This window comes from Triticum urartu, chromosome 2, assembly GCF_003073215.2.
Source record: "Triticum urartu cultivar G1812 chromosome 2, Tu2.1, whole genome shotgun sequence".
Classification (NCBI taxonomy): domain Eukaryota; kingdom Viridiplantae; phylum Streptophyta; class Magnoliopsida; order Poales; family Poaceae; genus Triticum; species Triticum urartu.
The window spans coordinates 586,105,492-586,125,039 of NC_053023.1; positions in this window are offsets into that span (position 1 = coordinate 586,105,492).

Genomic DNA, 19,548 nt, shown 5'->3' on the forward strand with positions numbered 1-19,548 from the left:
TGTTTCCTTTAACTACCCCACACATAACGCGAGGCAGTTTTTTGACACGTCTTGTCAAAGCAGAGATCGTGTCCACTTATCGCGGGATTCTCATCAATACGGGTGTGGGTAACACAACCGCGCCATCGATTACGGCGCTTGGAGGATAAGCGAGTTTTACCAGGCTAGTGGGGACGCTTAGTTTCGTCCGCCCATATAAAGGGATAAGGATTCACCTTTTCATCCATGCCTTCTTCCTCCTTTGCTCATCCATTTTCGCACACTCGAGCTCCAGCGCCCAAGTCCGCACTTCCCACCTCAACATTCTCCAACCATGTCTGGAGCGGGAGGCAGGTGGATGGTCTCCTCCGTCACAGAGGGACACATCAAGAAGCCAAGGAGAGCCGGATACCTGCCCGATGACATCACGCACCGGCTCCCAGATGAGGGGCAGCTCATCCCCACCCTCAGGCCCCATGAGAGGGTCGTGTTCCTTACCCATTTCCTCCGCGGACTGGGATTCCCTCTCCACCCATTCGTCCGGGGGCTCATGTTCTACTATGGCCTGGATTTCCACGATCTGGCCCCGAACTTCATCCTCAACATCTCGGCGTTTATCGTCATGTGCGAGGCCTTCCTCTGCATCAAGCCCCACTTCGGCTTATGGCCGAAGACCTTCAATGTCAAGCCGAAGGTAGTGGGCGGCCGCCAGGCGGAGTGCGGAGGCGCCATGGTGGGCAAGATGCCCAACATTACATGGCTCGAGGGCTCCTTCGTGGAGACCATAAAGGGGTGGCAATCGGGGCGGTTCTACATCACCGAGCCGCGTGACCCTGCATGGGCAGCGGCCCCCGAATTCCAATATGGCATCCCCACGCGGCTCACCTTCTGGAAAGAGAAGTGTCTGTCCTGGGGTAGTTCGGGAGACCTGACCGGACTTCAGACATGTATTCAAAACATGGTGAACAAGAAGCTCAAACTCGTCAACGTAGTCCAGGTCATGCTCATCCGCCGGATCCTCCCGTGTCAACAACGGGCCTTCAACTTGTGGGAGTTCGACCCGGCCCAGCACCAAAATCTGAACAGGCTCTTCGATACAACACACGAGGATGCTTGGAAGGTTCTATTCAAGGGTGTCGAAGTTCCTCCTCCTACTACAAAGGATCGCGGATTCTGCGCGAAGCGCCAAGCCAGCACGGTAAGCTGTTTTACCTCTTACAGGATACTTGTTTTTCATAGTTTGACTCTATGCGGGATCTAAACTCCCGTTCCTTTGACAAGACTGGCAGGAAACGGCCGGACAGATCGACTGTCCGGCTCCTTTGCCCGAAGGCCCAGCAAACGCTCTCCTGACGGAGATGCTGACTCCGGCTCATTACAAGGTGCCAGAGAATACCAAGAAGGCCAAGGGAACCCGAAAGAGATCCCGACGCCAGGTGTTATCAGACTCATCGTCTGATGACTCTGCGGCACACTCCTCCCCCGAAGACGAGGAGGAAGAAGAAGATGCTCCCCCTTCAGTTGGGGGAGACAAGAAATGGAAGGCCGCCCCAACTGGGGAGGCCGAAGGGTCCAAGAAGGGAAGGACTCTCCTTCCGGACAGTTCCACCACTGCCGCTGAAGGCGAGGACGAGTGGCTGCTCAGGGCCAAACCCCTGGCGAAGTCGTAAGTATTTGGATACCAGAGTAACCCATAGCATTCCTTTGTCGCACTGCTTCCCCTAATGCCGAACATGATTATGCAGGCCGCCAAGAGCCCGTATCAATGTATCATCGGACGGCTCCCTAGGCTCATCGGATATGGATAGCAATCCACTTCCGACCGCCACCTCCCCTTGCCCTGCGGACGACGCCGAGGTATTGTCTCAAGAGGCACCGGGTCGAGGGGAGACAAACCCAGAGGTGCCTCAAGGCGACCTTTCGGACTCCGGGAGCAGAGGGGACAAGGCCCCCGAGGGCTCCGAGTTCGGCCCTCAGCCGAACACCCCGCCGGAACCTCCAGCGGTTCTGGATTCGGGCAGGCGACCTCCTTCCAAGAGGGGCAAGACGCCTGTGCCGGTGACCTCTGTCCATCCAGAGGCACCGGACAATCTGCTGGGAGCGCTTCGCAGCGCTTCCATCGACGAGGAGCACCGCACTATTATGAGTGCGGTGGTCCAGAAGGTTCAGTCCTCCAAGAGCGGACTGACTGAAGCATGTGCCAGCCTCCTAACACGCTTTGAGGTAAGTGTTAAAATATAGGAAAAATATTACCGCATAGACAGTAGCCCCTGATGCTCTGTTCGGTGTTCGAAAAGAAAAGCCGGAAAGAGGATCAAATAATACCACAGGAGTCTAACGTAAGTATGTCTATATGCGTATGCAGGCTTCGCTGCTGGCCTCAGCCGCACTGACTGCGGAGGTCGCCACACTGAAGCAGGACCTCGAGGGGTCCAAGAAAGAGCTCGGCCTTGCCAAGAGGCGGCTCGAGGAGAACAAGGGTAAGTAATACCATGTCTATAGATGTGTATATATAAAAGAAGACGCGATTGCAAAATGACAGGATCATCTTATATTTGCCAGGGGCCACGACCGAGGTGGCATCCCTGAAGCAAGCGGCCAAGGAGCGAACCGAGCGGGAAAGGCAAGAGGCTTGGGTGGGCGAGGTGCAGCAAGAGCTCCAGGCTCTCGTGACAAAGCACGAGGCGTTGGAGCTTGACTCGAAGACGCGAGAGTCTGAGCTTGCCGCGGCCCTCGAGAGCGCAAAGAGTGCCAAGGCCGAAGCCCAAAAGGCCCTCCAAGAGATTGACGCGATGAAGAAAATAGCGGCGGGTAAGGAATTCTATATGCAAAGCAAGCATGTGAAAGTAAATTACCTGTTACTTACCCGAATCCGGAGCTCTCCAGGAGCATTCGCAGATTTGCCCCGCATCGTGTCAGATGCCGCACAGTTTTACCAGGCCGAGGAGGGAAGCTCAACGGAGAAGCTGTTCTGGTCTCAGTATACTGGGACCGAACACCCGGTGCCTATGAGCGACCAGCTAAAGCAGCTGGTCGAGCTACACAAGGCGGTCGAACAGACCATGAAGGGCCTTATAGCCCGGCTGTGGCGTGGCGACGCCCTTCCGAACAGCTACTTCGGCCTGGTGAGGCGGCTTGTGGATGCCTGCCCACGGCTAGAAGTCATCAAGCGATCCATCTGCATCGAAGGTGCACGCCGGGCTTTCGCCCGTGTGAAGGTGCAATGGGCCAACCTAGACGCCGTCAAGCTGATCAAGGAAGGACCGCCGCAGGGCAAGGAGCATCACACCCCCGAAATTTATTATGAGGGTGTCCTGAAGGGTGCCTGTCTTGTAGCGGATGAATGTCTAAAGGATGTAATATTTGAGTAAACTTGCCCGTGTGATCCTGTATGATGAAAACTTGTTTCATATGCGCTATGCAACACTTGTTTGAATTTAAAATATTACCTTATGTTTGGCTGTTTATCCAATCTGACAGATGGCTAGTCCTCGGCTTCTGCCCCCATGCCGCGAGTGCTGGGGTGTTCGGGATAAACCTGAGCACTCTTGTTCCCATTTTTGGGTCCTTCGAGGGAGGTGCTCAGCACAGCGAACAAGGCAACCGGACTAATAATGCTTTATCACTCTCACTTAGCCATAGAATTCTATAATTTTAAATTTCGGCGAAGCCCCTGGTATTTGGAAGGCCGAATTCGGGGCGTGATACACGCCTTTAAGCCGGACAGGACCGGCTCCTCGCTCTAAGCGGCATAAGTCTTTAGGGACTCGAAACCTCGCCGAACAGCGACCAGTCTCTCGCCTTATCATGACAGTCAGTTTTAGCTTTCTCTACTGAGGTGCTTAGCCCAGCAGAACCGGGGCACAATCGCAGTAGTTCTCCTAGCGCTACCTTAGCCCATAGAGCGGAACATAAGGTACCAAAACATAGGAGCCGGGCAAACCCAACATTTGACCAAAGACATGATTCGGAGCTGATGCATATAATGCTATAAGTTCGGGGTGCCGCACTTGTGAAAGTGTTCGGACTTCTCACACCGTATTGTGGGGTACTTAAGCCCCTGGTGTATTGGTCGTACCAAAGTGTGCGGTTACAAGGCGTCATTAATGAACACATATATATAAAAAAAGGAAGAATGCAATAATAGTCTAAATGCTATGCATTGTTTATTCAAAAAGGTGCGTTAAAGCAGAATGATACAGATAGTGCGATAAGAAAAAAGTAGGACTATGTCCCTTCCAAGGGCAAGCTGAGGAATAGTATTAAAGCAAAATTTTCACTCGTTATCGTAATCCACCTGGGAGTTCCGTGGTGTGACGTAGCTTTCTGCCTCCTTGGTTGCTGCATCATGTGTTCGGCAATCATGCTGCCGGACATGGTTTCCAGAGATTTAAAGTCCTGAAAGAGAAAAATAACAAAGCGGGAACCCCCTAGTGCAGTTTAAGCCGCGTATCGGGGCGTGCCATAGTTGTGCACCACTCCCCGCCTGTGCCCATGGTATTTTTAATGTGTAATTATGTACGCATGGCACAAATTTCGCCGTTTGGCTGGGACTGGGGTGGGGGCCGCATTGCTACACGAGCTCAGATCATGCCAGGCAGTCTAGTTGTCGATTACTCCGAGCACGCTTGAAGGTGTCCGGGTCTTGAAATGCCGAACTGGTGGATTACCTTGAGAGGCTGCTTTGCGCTTCTGCTGCGAGGGCCGCAGTGTGCTCCTCCGTACGGAAAGAGCGTTCTGTGTTTCCATTACCTGTGATGACCCCCCGAGGTCCTGGCATCTTGAGCTTGAGGTATGCATAATGCGGTACCGCATTGAATCTTGCAAATGCGGTTCGCCCGAGCAGTGCATGATAGCCACTGCGGAACGAGACTATATCGAAGATTAATTCTTCGCTTCGGAAGTTATCCGGGGATCCGAAGACCACTTCCAGTGTAATTGAGCCAGTGCAATGGGCCTCTACACCTGGAATGACGCCTTTAAAGGTCGTTTTTGTGGGTTTGATCCTTGAGGGGTCTATACCCATTTTGCGCATTGTGTCCTGGTAAAGCAGGTTCAGGCTGCTGCTGCCATCCATAAGGACTCGAGTGAGGTGAAATCCGTTAATGATTGGGTCTAGGACTAGTGCGGCAAATCCGCCATGACGGATACTAGTGGGGTGGTCCCTGCGATCCAAGGTGATCGGACAGGAGGACCATGGGTTGAACTTTGGGGCGACTGGCTCCAACGCATATATGTCCCTCAGCGCACGCTTCCGCTCCCTCTTGGGGATTTGGGTTGCGTATATCATGTTCACCGTCCGCACTTTTGGGGGGAACCTCTTCTGTCCTCCGGTGTTCGGCTGCCAGGGCTCTTCCTCGTCATCGCTATGTGGCCCCTTATCTTTGTCTTCGACAATTAACTTGCCGGCCTGCTTGAATACCCAACAATCCCTATTGGTGTGGTTGGCTGGCTTGTCGAAGGTGCCGTGTATTTGGCACGAGCAATCGAGTATGCGGTCCAAACTGGACGGTCCCGGAGTGCTTCTTTCAAATGGCCTTTTCCGCTCACTGGGTTTAGAGCTTTTGAATCCGGCATTGACTGTCATATCTTTAGTATTATCGCTGTTAATGCGGCGCTTATGTTTGTTGCGACGTGACCTGCTGTTGCCATCCTTGGTATCCGAACTACCATGATTCTTTGATATGTTATTACTACAAGCCAGCCAGCTGTCTTCTCCCGCACAAAAGCGGGTCATGAGTGTCGTGAGGGCTGCCATAGATTTCGGCTTTTCCTGACCAAGGTGCCAGGCTAGCCACTCATCGCGGATGTTGTGTTTGAAAGCTGCTAGGGCCTCTACATCTGGACAGTCGATGATTTGATTTTCCTTTGTTAGGAACCGAGTCCAGAATTGCCTGGCCGATTCTTCTGGCTGCTGAATTATATGGCTCAAGTCATCGGCATCTGGTGGTCGCACATAAGTGCCCTGAAAGTTGTCGAGGAATGCGACCTCCAGATCTTCCCAACAGCTAATGGACTCTGCTGGCAAGCTGTTAAGCCAATGTCGCACTGGTCCTTTGAGCTTTAGTGGGAGGTATTTGGCGGCGTATAAGTCATGACCACGGGCCATGTGGATGTGGAGGAGGAAGTCCTCGATCCATACAGCAGGATCTGTTGTGCCGTCGTATGATTCAATATTTACGGGTTTGAAACCCTCTGGGATTTGATGCTCCATTACTTCGTCTGTGAAGCATAGGGGGTGCGCGGCGCCTCTGTATTAGGCTGTATCGCGACGCAGGTCGAGTGGGTCTTGCCCGCTGTGATCGGCCCGGCCGGATTTACTTTTACTGTATCCGCTGTGACGTTTATCGTCTTGCATAGTGGCGCGCCCACGTGATCCGTAGATCAATCTTGCATGTTTTGCTTTGTCCTCCAATATGTCTCGCAGGTCTGGCGTATTTCCCCATGCCTTTTTGTTTGAATGGCGTCGGGGTGCAGGCTGAGTTTTTGGATGGAATGCCTCTCTATCACGGCCACGAGGTGGCCGATCAGCCGTGTCATACGCTTCTTCCTCCAGTCGGGGTAGCAACCTGCATTTTGGGTAACTCTTGGAGGGGCGCTCGAGTTTATATTCCTCGGCCGCGAGTACTTCAGTCCATGTGTCAGCTAGCAGATCTTGATCAGCTTGAAGCTGCTGCTGCTTTTTCTTAAGGCTATTTGCCGTGGCTATAAGCCGGCGCTTGAAGCGCTCTTGTTCGAGGGGATCCTCTCGCACGACAAATTCGGCAGGCTTGCCTCGTCTTCGGAGGGGGGCATGTAATTATCATCCCCCACCCATCCATATGCCACTCTCTCAGGAGGGCTGGCTCCTCCATCCTCCTGCTCTAAATCTTGCTGGAGGGGATTGTTGTTGTCTTCGGCACTATCCGGAGTGTTATTATCTCCTGTGCCCATATCACCATTTTTGCTTTGGCGGGACTTAGAGCGGCGCCGCTGACGTCGGCGCTTGGGATGCTTCTTGGAGGGGTCATCCTCCGTTGTCTCATCGCCATTGCCTTCTTTGGGTGTGTCCACCATGTATATATCGTATGATGAGGTGGTTGTCCAGTGCCCTGTGGGTAGTGGTTCCTCTTCGTCTCCCGCATCGTCGTACATACCGTCGATGTCTTCGGAGTCGAAGTCGAGCATGTCGGTTAAGTCATCGACAGTGGCTACTAAGTGGGTGGTGGGTGGGCCGTGAATTTCTTCGTCGTCCGCATCCCAATCCTGCCGGTCATAGTTCGGCCAGGATCCTCCTGACACGGAGAGAGACCTTAATGAGTTCAGTATGTCGCCAAAGGGCGAGTGCTGAAAAATATCCGCGGAGGTAAACTCCATGATCGGCGCCCAATCGGATTCGCTAGGAACGGGCGCAGGCGGTTTGGAGCCCATGGCCGGAGAAGGATCCGACAGTTTGACAACACGGCTCTCGTGCAGGGTAAGGTCAATGTCCGGCTCGACCGCCGATGAGGATAAGGCTTCCGTGGAGGGGTCCATCCCCCGTCCATGGAAGGCGCAACTGGCTCCGAATTGAGGGTCGGAGCGGCTGCCGATGCGGTCTCCTGAACACTGTCTGATGGTAGAGCTAAATCGTACTCATCGTGACCGCGTGGCGCACAAGGCAGAGGCTCGAATCCGTCAAAGATCAACTCTCCGCGGATATCGGCCGTGTAGTTTAAGCTTCCAAACCTGACCTGGTGGCCAGGGGCGTAACTTTCGATCTGCTCTAGATGGCCCAGCGAGTTGGCCCGTAGTGCGAAGCCGCCGAACACAAAGATCTGTCCGGGGAGAAAAGTCTCACCCTGGACTGCATCGCTATCGATGATTGTAGGAGCCATCAAGCCTAATGGCGACGACACAGAGGAACTCTCAATGAAAGCACCAGTGTTGGTGTCAAAACCGGCGGATCTCGGGTAGGGGGTCCCGGACTGTGCGTCTAAGGCGGATGGTAGCAGGAGGCAGGGGACACGATGTTTTACCCAGGTTCGGGCCCTCTTGATGGAGGTAAAACCCTACGTCCTACTTGATTTATTCTTGATGATATGGGTATTACAAGAGTTGATCTACCACGAGATCGGAGAGGCTAAACCCCTAGAAGCTAGCCTATGGTATGATTGTTGTTGTTGCCTACGGACTAAACCCTCCGGTTTATATAGACACCGGAGGGGGCTAGGGTTACACAGAGTCGGTTACAAGGAAGATCTATATCCGTATTGCCAAGCTTGCCTTCCACGCCAAGGAGAGTCCCATCCGGACACGGGACGAAGTCTTCAATCTTGTATCTTCATAGTCCAACAGTCCGGCCAAAGGATATAGTCCGGTGTCCGGATACCCCCTAATCCAGGACTCCCTCAGTAGCCCCTGAACCTCAGTGCTTTTTGTGTAAGTTGCGTGCGCAGATTCTGCGTCTTGTTCGTTGGGGAAATCGTGTCCCGAGGTTTCTTCGTTTGGACCGTTTTGATATTCCTTTTTTAGGAACCTCACCCGGCAACAAACCCGCTTTTTTCTTGGAGGCTGTGCGGGTTTTTTAGGTCGTCCCCCAATATATAAAAGGTGGATAATAGAGCCATATGTCCCAGTGATAACCTATGTGGAGATCTTTAGATACGTTGGAGGTATCAGCCAGGCTAGGAGCGGGGTTGGCATCACTTTGGGTGGTCTTCTCAGATATGGGTTTTCTCCAATGTCCTGAATCGGGGGGTCTCTGATTTTATGCATTCCTTCAGCTTCGCCGCTGCCCGCGGCTTGTCATAGGCCCACTAGTGAAAGGAGTAGGGCCCTGCTCTCGGAAGATTATATTGCGGCGCGACTGGCTGAGCGCTGGCTGCGGGGGCGCGGAGTGGGCGCGCGGGGGCGGCGTGGAGTCGTCCCTTGGCTTCCGGTGAGCAATGGCACTTTCGGTGTGTGTTGGATTGGCTTGCCCGCTGTTGTACTTGGGGCATTCAGAGATATGCTCGTACGAGAAGGCGGGCGCCGTTGGCTTGCCGCTTCTGCGTTGGTGAGTGCCCTTCTGCGCTGCGATCTTCATGGCCGCCTGCCGTTGTGGAGCCGGTGCGCGCCTTGTGCTTGTTATGTTCGGCTGCGCCGCTGGCCGTCGCGCGGAGGGGGTTTTTTTTTCAGAGGGCTTGGGGCCCTTGCCGCGCGGTTGCGTTGCTCTTCATGGTAGTTCGGCTGTGGCTACTTTGTTGCTGTGATTAGCAGGCTCTGCAGGGTCGCGGCTCGTCGCGGGGCGGTGCTTGAGGGGGTGCTGCTCTCCCGGACTGCGTGAGTACGTCGATGGCCTGCACGTCGTTGTACGCTCGCAGTAGTTGTGCAGGTCCGGCCCAGCCGTGTTGAGATCGTCGCGGTCGATCATTGGGGGTTGGACGCACAGGGAGAGTTGTGAGGCTTGGAGCGCTTGTTACGTGCTGGGTGAAGTTGCGGAATGATGCTTAGTAAAGTTACCGCTATTTGCTGTTGCGTTGGCTTCGGTGTTCAGCCATGTCCGCGTCCGTGCCCGTGGGATTGAGGGGGAGTACTCATGACGCGCTTGTGCCCTTGGCGATGTGACGGCTGTGGAGTGTCAACAGCCAGTCTCCGGCTTCGGAGCGGTATTATTGGGGGTATCTCTTGGGACTTAACCCTTGGAGGGCTGTCTCGGATGCGGGCACCGGCGGACCAGCTCGTCTCCTTCTCTGCGCCAGGGATGATTGAGGCGGATCGATCCTTGCGGTGGCGGAATCTTTTCTCCGGTTCCTTCTGGCGCCAGGCGTCGGCGAGTGTATGGTAGTGGTCACATGGCGGCAGGAGTGCGCTCTCCTGCCGGGAGAAGGGGGGGATGTTTTCTCCGTGCATGTCTTGGGGGGGTCTGGTAGCGTCGATGGTGTTGTGGTCGGTAAGAGGCTGGGGTCTCTTATATCATGGACGCCACCAGTCGGCGTCCGGGATGTCATGCCTTGGTCTTGGCGAGGTGGTGGGTCACTGTTTCGCTGGTTGGGCGCTTCAGGGCGGCACCCGGCATCTTGCTGCTCAGCAGCCGCGTCAAGGAGCTGCTGAACTCGTCCGTCATGTGGCGACGCTCTTCGCCCTCGAGCTTGTCTAGCTCATCTGCTGCCGCCTGGGCAGCTCGTATATTCTCTGCGAGCGTGGCATAGACGGGACGGTCTGCCCTGAACATGCTGGCGATGGTCGTGCCATGCTGCCTGATCAGGCCAACGCGGCTAGGCCCACCAGGAGCCGGTGTGCCGCCTACAGCATGGTCCATTTCCCACTGGTAGGCCTCCGAAAGGTGTCTCATGTTGGCCAGCCGGCTGGCGCTCTTGATGAGCTGGACGCGGCGCGCTTCCAGCATCTCGGCATCGGCGTCCTCCAGGATTGGTGCAGCCAAGTCTTGCATTGTTGTCTGCAACGGCTCCTGACCACCCCCGCCAGAGTGCTCGCCATGGCTGACCACGAGCACCTCCGTGACGGTGCTGCCACCGCTGTCCACGCGAGAAAGCGTCTCATCGTAGACCACCACATTGGAGGGGAACATGTCGAGCGAAGCCGTGTCGGAGTCGACCAACATCGGGTCGGTGGAGCCAGCCGACTCCAAGTCGGTAGCAGGCTCGCTGGCGAAGAGGAGCTGATCAAGGAGGCCCACGAGGCGGCCTTCGGAGCCATTGGTGCCCGCGTCGGACGCGGGCTCGTCGGAGAGGCGAATCTCGCCAACAAGATCGGCGAGGCAGCTCGCTGCGCAGGCGATCCCCGCACCATGCAGTGCCTCGGCGCAGACACCGCCCGGCGTGCCGGGCTGGCTGCGCTCGCCAGGAAGGAACAGGGTTCCCGTCCAGAACAGGTCTCCGGGAGACGGTGCACCTGGCCCCATGGTGGGCGCCAAATGTTGGGGGTTGGGTGCGACATATGCCAAAGGATGGCTTATCATGGTGGGAGCGAGTAGAACGTCGCCGGTGCCTAGAAGCAGGATGAGGCGTAGACACGAACGTCGGCGTACTTTACCCAGGTTCGGGCCTCTCCTAGGAGATAACACCCCTAGTCCTGCTCTGCAGGGTCCCCGCATGATCACTAAGATGTAAGTGGTACAATGGTGCTCCTCGAGCTGTTCGCTAGAGGTGGAAGAAGGCAGGCTCGCTCCTTCCTCCTCTAGGTATGAGTCTAGTCCTAAAAGGGTCCAACCCTTTGCATGGGTGCCCTGGGGGTGTATATAGGCCTACCCCCAGGGGTACAATGGTAATCTGGCTGGGCGTAGGGCTCGGTCGTCATTCTCTCTGGTCGCCGGCTTCTTAGCCGACAGCTGGGGCCCGCCGCCTGGTGGGCCCCGCCACCTATTCTGGTACGGAGACGACAAGCCGCTCCCACCGCTAGCGGGTTTTGCCAGCTGCTGATCACTGTAGCCATAATGCTAATGGCGCAGGCTTGGTTGGGGAAGCGTGGCTATAGTCCCGCCGCCTGGTGGGCGATCACTATCCCCACTCCGTGTCTCGTCTGGTTGATGGCGTATGGGGCCCGAGGGAGGGATCGGCCGCCTGTTGGTAGCTGGCTCCTCCGAGGTTCGGCTGCCCCGGCCTCCTCCGTCTTCAGGGCTCTGGCTGCAGATAGGGCCCGCTATCTGCAAGCCGTACGTTACAGGCCTTCGTGGGAACAGGACTCCGCCTGTCAGGTATGACGTATGGGGAGAGAGGCAACAGTGTCGCATCGTGCAGGGATCTCTGCCCGTACGGGACACTGTGGCCACGACCGTCCCCAGATCCGGGGGGAAGGCTTGCACTGTATGTAACAACCACGATGCGGCTATATCTCCCACGTGTCGGAGCATGACTTAGAGGCATAACCGCATAGTAGGCATGTTGCAAGAGGGCTAATCTTTACACATCCCATGTACTGAATAAGAAAGGGATAAAGAGTTGGCTTATAATCGCCACTTCACACAATACATAGCATTACATCAACCAGATACAAACAAGGTCCGACAACGGAACCAAAATAAAGACAACCCCAAATGCAAAAGATCCCCGATCGCCCCAACTGGGCTCCACTACTGATCGTCCGGAAAGGAAACATAGTAACGTCACGAATCCTCGTCGAACTCCCACTTGAGTTCGGTAGCGTCCCCTGCACTGGCATCATCGGCACCTGCATCTGGTTTTGGAAGTAATCTGTGAGTCACGGGGACTCAGCAATCTCACACCCTCGCGATCAAGACTATTTAAGCTTATGGGTAGGAAAGGTAGTGAGGTGGAGCTGCAGCAAGCGCTAGCATATATGGTGGCTAACTTACGCAAATGAGAGCGAGAAGAGAAGCAAAGCACGGTCGAGAAGCTATAATGATCAAGAAGTGATCCTGAAACTACTTACGTTCAAGCATAACACGAGACTGTGTTCTCTTCCTGGACTCCGCCGAAAAGAGACCATCACGGCTACACACGCTGTTGATTCATTTTAATTTAAGTTAAGTGTCAGGTTTTCTACAACCGGATATTAACAAATTCCCATCTTCCCATAACCGCAGGCACGGCTTTCGAAAATTCAAAACCCTGCAGGGGTGTCCCAACTTTGCCCATCACAAGCTCTCACAGTCAACGAAGGATATTCCTTCTCCCAGGACGACCCGATCAGACTCGGAATCCCGGTTACAAGACATCTCGACAATGGTAAAACAAGACCAGCAAAGCCACCCGAATGTGCCGACAAATCCCGATAGGAGCTGCACATATCTTGTTCTCAGGGCACACCGGATAAGCAATCCGTACAACTAAAACCAACCCTCAAGTTTCCCCAAGGTGGTGCTGCAAGGGGATCTTGTTTGGACCAACACTCGGAGGAGCACTGTCCCGGGGGTTTAAAGTAAAGATGACCCTTGAGTCCGCGAAACCCAAGGGAAAAAGGCTTAGGTGGCAAATGGTAAAACCACGGTCGGGCCTTACTGGAGGAGTTTTATTCAAGGCGAACTGTCAAGGGGTTCCCATTATAACCCAACCGCGTAAGTAATGCAAAATCAAGGAACATAACACCGGTATGACGGAAACTAGGGCGGCAAGAGTGGCACAATAAACCAGGCATAAGGCCGAGCCTTCCACCCTTTACCAAGTATATAGGTGCATTAAAGTAAACAAGATATAATAATGATATCCCAACAATAATCATGTTCCAAACAAGGAACATACTCCATCTTCACCTCCAACTAGCAACGCTATAAGAGGGACTGAGCAAAGCGGTAACATAGCCAAACAACAGTTTGCTAGGAAAGTTGGGTTAGAGGTTTGACATGGCAATATGGGAGGCATGATATAGCAAGTGGTAGGTATCGCGGCATAGCAAAAGAGCGAGCAACTAGCAAGCAAAGATAGAAGTGATTTCGAGGGTATGGTCATCTTGCTGCAAAGTTCTCCGAGTTGACGTAAGCTTGATCCTCGTAAGCGTACTCAACGGGTTCCTTGATCACGTACTCGTCTCCTAGCTCTACCCAAAGCAAGAACACAATCAAAGGACCAACAATCAATCACGGTGCAATGCACAAGCAACATGATGCAAAACATGGCAAGATATGCGGGATGTGATATGCAATGCATATGCAAGCTCCGAAAGGAAAAGATTGAACCAGGCCTCAACTTGGCAAACCAAGTGTGCCACTGGAAAGATGGGATGATTTCGGTCGAAATTGATATAACGATCACCGAAAACGGATGCACGGTTTGCAAATGGCAAGCACAACAAGAATGGCACAATTCTGCGATTAAGAGCACGATGCCATCTAAAATGCAACAAGAAACTAAGCTACTACACTCTAACATAGCAACAAAGCACATGGCAGTGATCTACTCAAGATGCTTGACAAAAGATGAACACTGAGCTATGGCTAAATCACACAAGAGCAGGTTCAAACAAGCATGGCAAAATGCAAAAGATATCAGCTTCACAGACTTGGTGAAAATAACATGTCAGGAATTAACATCAGGAAGCAATGCTTAGAGCAAGATAACAACATGCTACAGGAACATAACATAGCAAACAAAGGCATGGCATGAATCTACTAAAAGCATATAACAAAAGTCCCTTACTGACCATAAGCCGAAAAGGATCAGAAGATATGATGGCACCCATGTAAGCATAGCAAGTATCATTAATAGATTCATACTTGGCAAAAAACTGGACATGGCATAAACAGAATTATGAAGGCATGTTTGCGAGCTCGATGCACTCAACACAAGGCATTGCATGACAAGATAAGCATATAACCAGCAAGAAGACATGTTCAAGAAGCTAACCATGGCAAGAACAAACTTATAGCATGCATGGATCAACTACAACAACCTTGGCAAAATTGATTAACACGTAAACAATTTGTCAGGAACATTTTATGGCAAAAGTAGAGCAAGATTGAGTCATGCTAGGGCACTCCATAAATGCAAACAGGGGCATGGATGGATAGAGCACAACCATATGTCCAAATCATCCTTACTGAACATACTCAAAAGAAGCATGGATCTCTCTGTAGCAACATGAACACATGGCATAAAAATAACAGCAGAGCAAAGACTTTGTGAAAATCTAAGTCCCTGAAATCAGCAATATCACAAGAGCTACTTTGCATGCTTGTGCTAATCACCACATTGATCACAAAAATACATGGCATACACCCCTGTAAAGATGGCATTGCATAGCCCAAAACACATGCAGGTCTCATGCCCATAGGCTGCACACAATAATCATAGCAAAAATGACAAATGCTCAACAGCACCTAACATTTTAGTGCACTCTTGCATCAACTATTTGGGCATCAAGATGGACTCAAACAAGCATGGTGCAATGGAACAAAAGGAAGAACACATCCATATGAACATTTTGATATATTGCACGCACAAAACGGATCTATGGATGAGGAGTTACGACATGATGAAAGGTGCATGAAAATAACAGAAATCAGAGACTTAGCCAAAATTTTACCCAGCGTAAAAGTCAACGGTCCGGGTCGAGGCAGAGGAGGACCCGGGCGGCGGTGACGACGTCTCCGGTGAGGTCGTCGCCGGCGGGGCGGCGGATGCGGCCGGACTCGGGCTCCCACGCCCGGATCTGGCGATCGGCGGGGGTGGAGCGCGGGCGGCGCGGCAGGGAAGGCGGCCGGCGGGTGGCGCGTGTGGCGAGGTGCGTCGGCGGGCGGCGGCCGGAGCGCGGAGGGCGGCGAACTTCACGGGCGGCGACACGCGCCACGCGGCGGTGTCGGTCGGTGCGGGCGGCGAGGGGACGGGCCGCGGGGGTCGTCCTCGGGCCCGGGTGGGCTGGCGGCGCGGGGGCGGTGGCGCTGCCATGTGTCAGCGGCGGAGTGGGCGAGCAGCAGCGGCGGACATGTCCGTCGGTGGGAAGAACCGTCCGGCGGCGCGAGGAGAGGGAGAGTTAGGGTTCATCCGCGAATTTCGGAGGGGGAGGTGTTTATAAAGGTTCTGGGAGCTAGGAGAGTCCAAATGGAGAGCGGTTTTAGGCCATGTGATCATGATCGAACGGCCGAGAGGATGGAGGGGCTTTGGATGGGTTATTGGGCCACTTTGGAGGGGTGTTGGGCTGCAACACACACGAGGCCTTTATGGTTCCCCGGTTAACCGTTGGAGTATCAAATGGATTCCAAATGGCACGAAACTTGACAGGCGGTCTACCGGTGGTGTACCAAGGCCGCTTGGAAAATCTCCTTCCATTCCGGGAAAGTTTAACACCCGCATACAAAAAGAGGCAAATGGGGGCGCCGGAGGACATAGGAGTGCCGGAATGCAAAACGGACAACGGGGAAAATGCTCGGATGCATGAGACGAACACGTATGCAAATGCAATGCACATGATGACATGATATCGAATGCATGACATGAGCAAAATGCAAAACAAAGACAAAACCCAACCACGAGAGAATATCATAACTTAGAGCCGAAAAAGGCAAGAGTTGGAGTACAAATATGGTAAGTTACATCCGGGGCGTTACAACACTCCATCACTACGAAAGGATCTCGTCCCGAGATCTAGGACTGAAAGAACTCTAGATATTCGGAACGGAGGTGGTCCTCGCGTTCCCAGGTGGCTTCACGGTCGGAATGATGTGACGACTTCACTTTCAGGAATTTGATAGACTTGTTGTGAGTCTTGCGCTCGGTTTCTTCAAGAATAGCAACGGGATGCTCATGATAAGACAGGTCTTCTTGGAGATCAATTTCTTCAAAGTTGATGGTGCGGTCAGGAGTCTTGAAACACTTGCGAAGCTGAGACACGTGAAACACATCGTGCACATTTGCAAAGTTGGATGGAATTTAGGGGCAAGCTTCCCTTTGATACCGAAGCGACGAGTACCTTTCATTGGAGAGACGCGGAGGTAGACATGGTCTCCTATCTCGAAAGCCAAGTCACGATGCTTGCTATCATACTAACTCTTCTAGCGTGATTGCGCGGCTTTGAGATTTTCACGAATGACTTTGCACATTTCTTCAGCTTCTGTGATCAAGTCATTGCCAAGAAGTTGGCGTTCACCAGTCTCTGACCAATTAAGAGGAGTACGACACTTTCTACCATAGAGAATCTCGAATGGGGCGTTGCCCGAACTCGCTTGGAAGCTGTTGTTGTAGGAGAACTCGGCATATGGAAGACAATCTTCCCACTTCATACCGAAAGAAATGACACAAGCCCTGAGCATATCTTCAAGAATTTGATTAACTCGCTCGACTTGTCCACTAGTTTGAGGATGAAAGGCTGTGTTGAAGCGAACGTTGGTGCCCATGGCCTTCTAGAAGGAATCCCAGAACTTAGAAGTAAATATGCTTCCATGATCTGAAGATATCAACTGCGGAATGTCATGCAAGGAGACAATCCTGGAGGTATATAGCTCTGCCAACTGAGCTGTTGTGATAGATTCTTTGATAGGAATAAAATGAGCCACTTTAGTGAGCTTGTCGATGACGACAAAGATAGCATCATTTTCGCGCTTGGACTTGGGAAAACCAGGTACGAAGTCCATCTCAATATGGTCAAACTTCCATTCTGGAATGGCAAGAGGTTGGAGGAGACCAGCTGGCCATTGGTGTTCTTCTTTCACTCTTCTGCAGACATCACATTCATTCACGAACTGAGAAATTTCTCGCTTCATTCGAGTCCACCAATACGACTGCTTGAGTTCATGGTACATCTTTGTACTTCCAGGATGAATAGATAGAAGGGAATTGTGAGCCTCGTTCATAATGACTTTACGGAGATCACCCTTAGGAACAACAATTCAATCCTCGAAGAATAGAGTATCTTTGTCATCAAGGCGATAGCACTTGTACTTGGGTTGGCTCTTGGCAATCCCATTCTTCACCTTCTTCACCATTGCATCAAGAAGTTGTGCCTCACGAATTTGATCTTCCAAAGTAGGAGATACTTGGAGGTTGGCAAGGAATCCTTGAGGAACAACTTGGAGATTAAGTTTGCGGAAAGCTTCACAAAGATCCGGTTGGAAGGGCTTGAGAATCAAACTGTTGCAGTAAGCCTTTCTGATCAAAGCGTCTGCAATGACATTGGCCTTGCTTGAAGTATATTCAATACTCGGATTATACTCTTGAATCATTTCGACCCAATGAGTCTGCCTGAGGTTGAGGTTGGGCTGAGTGAAGATGTACTTGAGACTCTTATGATCAGTGAAGATGTCCACTTTCCTTCCCAACAAGAGATGTCTCCATGTTAAAAGAGCATGGACAACTGCCACCAACTCGAGGTCATGAGTGGGGTAGTTCTTTTCGTTGTGCTTCAACTAGCGAGAGGTATAGGCCACAACTTTCTTCTCTTGCATTAACACAGCACCGAGACCTTGCAGGGAGGCATCACAGAAAACTTCGAATGGTTTGGATTCATCAGGAGGAGTCAGAACTGGAGTTGTGACTACCTTCTCTTTGAGGGTGTTGAAAGCCACATCACACTCAGGCGTCCAGACATACTGCACATGCTTCTGGAGGAGGTTGGAAAGAGGCTTTGCAATCTTAGAGAAATTCTCAATGAATCTTCGACACTAGCTTCCAAGCCCAAGGAAACTACGGAGCTGCTTCACATTCTGAGGCGGTTCCCAATTCACAATTGCAGACACCTTCTCGGGATTAACAGCAATGCCCTTGGCTGAGATGATATGCCCAAGGTAGAGAACCTCATCGAGCCAAAACTCGCACTTTGATAACTTCGCATAGAACTGATGTTCTCTGAGTTTGTCCAGCACCAATCTCAAATGCTTGGCATGATCCTCCTTGTTCTTGGAAAATACCAAAATATCATCGAGATACACCAGGACGAAATCATTTGTGTAGGGTTTGAAGATGAAGTTCATCATGCGAGAGAATGTTGGAGGAGCATTGACAAGGCCGAAAGACATGACAGTGTATTCATAGGAACCATAGCTTGTTCTGAATGCTGTCTTGGGGATATCTTGTTCACGAATGCGAATCTGATGATAGCCCATACGGAGGTCAAGCTTGGAGAATACTTGGGCACCCTTGAGTTGCTCGAAAAGATCATTGATGTTTGGAAGTGGGTACTTGTTCTTTATGGTCTTCTTGTTCAATGGGCGGTAGTCGACACAAAGTCGGTCCGTGCCATCCTTCTTCTTGACAAAAAGAACACCACAACCCCATGGAGAAGAACTTGGTCGGATCAGACCCATACACTCTTGTACATCGAGTTGTTTCTTCAGCTCCTTCAACTCTTCTGGTCCAAGCTTGTAAGGACGTTTGCAAACAGGTTCCGTGCCAGGCTCAAGATCGATGACGAATTCAACTGGCCGGTGAGGAGGCATTCCTGGAAGCTCTTCTAGAAAGACATCTTGATATTCACAAACGACTGGAATCTAAGAGATCGCATTCAACTCGCCCTTCTCATTGAGAGAAAACAGTCAAATGGTATCATCACGAGCGGCAAAGACGATCACATCCTCAGAAGAGTGTGTTAATTGAATCTGCTTGGCAGCAGAATCAAGCTGAGACTTGTGCTTAGAAAGCCAATCCATGCCGAGAATTAGATCAATATCTGAGTTACCCAGAACCATTGGAGAGGACAGAAATTTGTAGTCACCCATCTCGATAGAAACATCCGGGACGCAGATATTAGCTGACATTTGCTTGCCCGGTGACACAATTGATGAAGTTCTAGGCAATTGTTGATAATCACACTCATACTTTGATGCAAAAGGTTTTGAAATGAAACAATGTGATGCACCAGTATCAAAGAGAACTTTTGCAGGAGTAGAGTTAACTGGAAAGTTACCCATGATCATTTCTAAAGAGTCCTCTGCCTGAGATGCGTTCATCATGTTAACCTTGACATGCTTGGGGTTATGCTTGACCACTGCATTGCTGGAAGATCTCACAGGAGGAGGAGGCGGAAGGTGCCTCTGGTTGAAGCATTTGTTTGCATAGTGCCCTTTCTGCTGACACTTGTTGCAAGTCACCTCTGAGAGCGGACGGTGATACGGAGCACTTGACCTTGGAGCATGAGACGGAGCTTTGTTCGGATAGCCTGGGTTGGGTGGGTGGGAAGATCCATTGCCACCTTTACTCTTCTGCTGGTAAGGCTGACAGAACG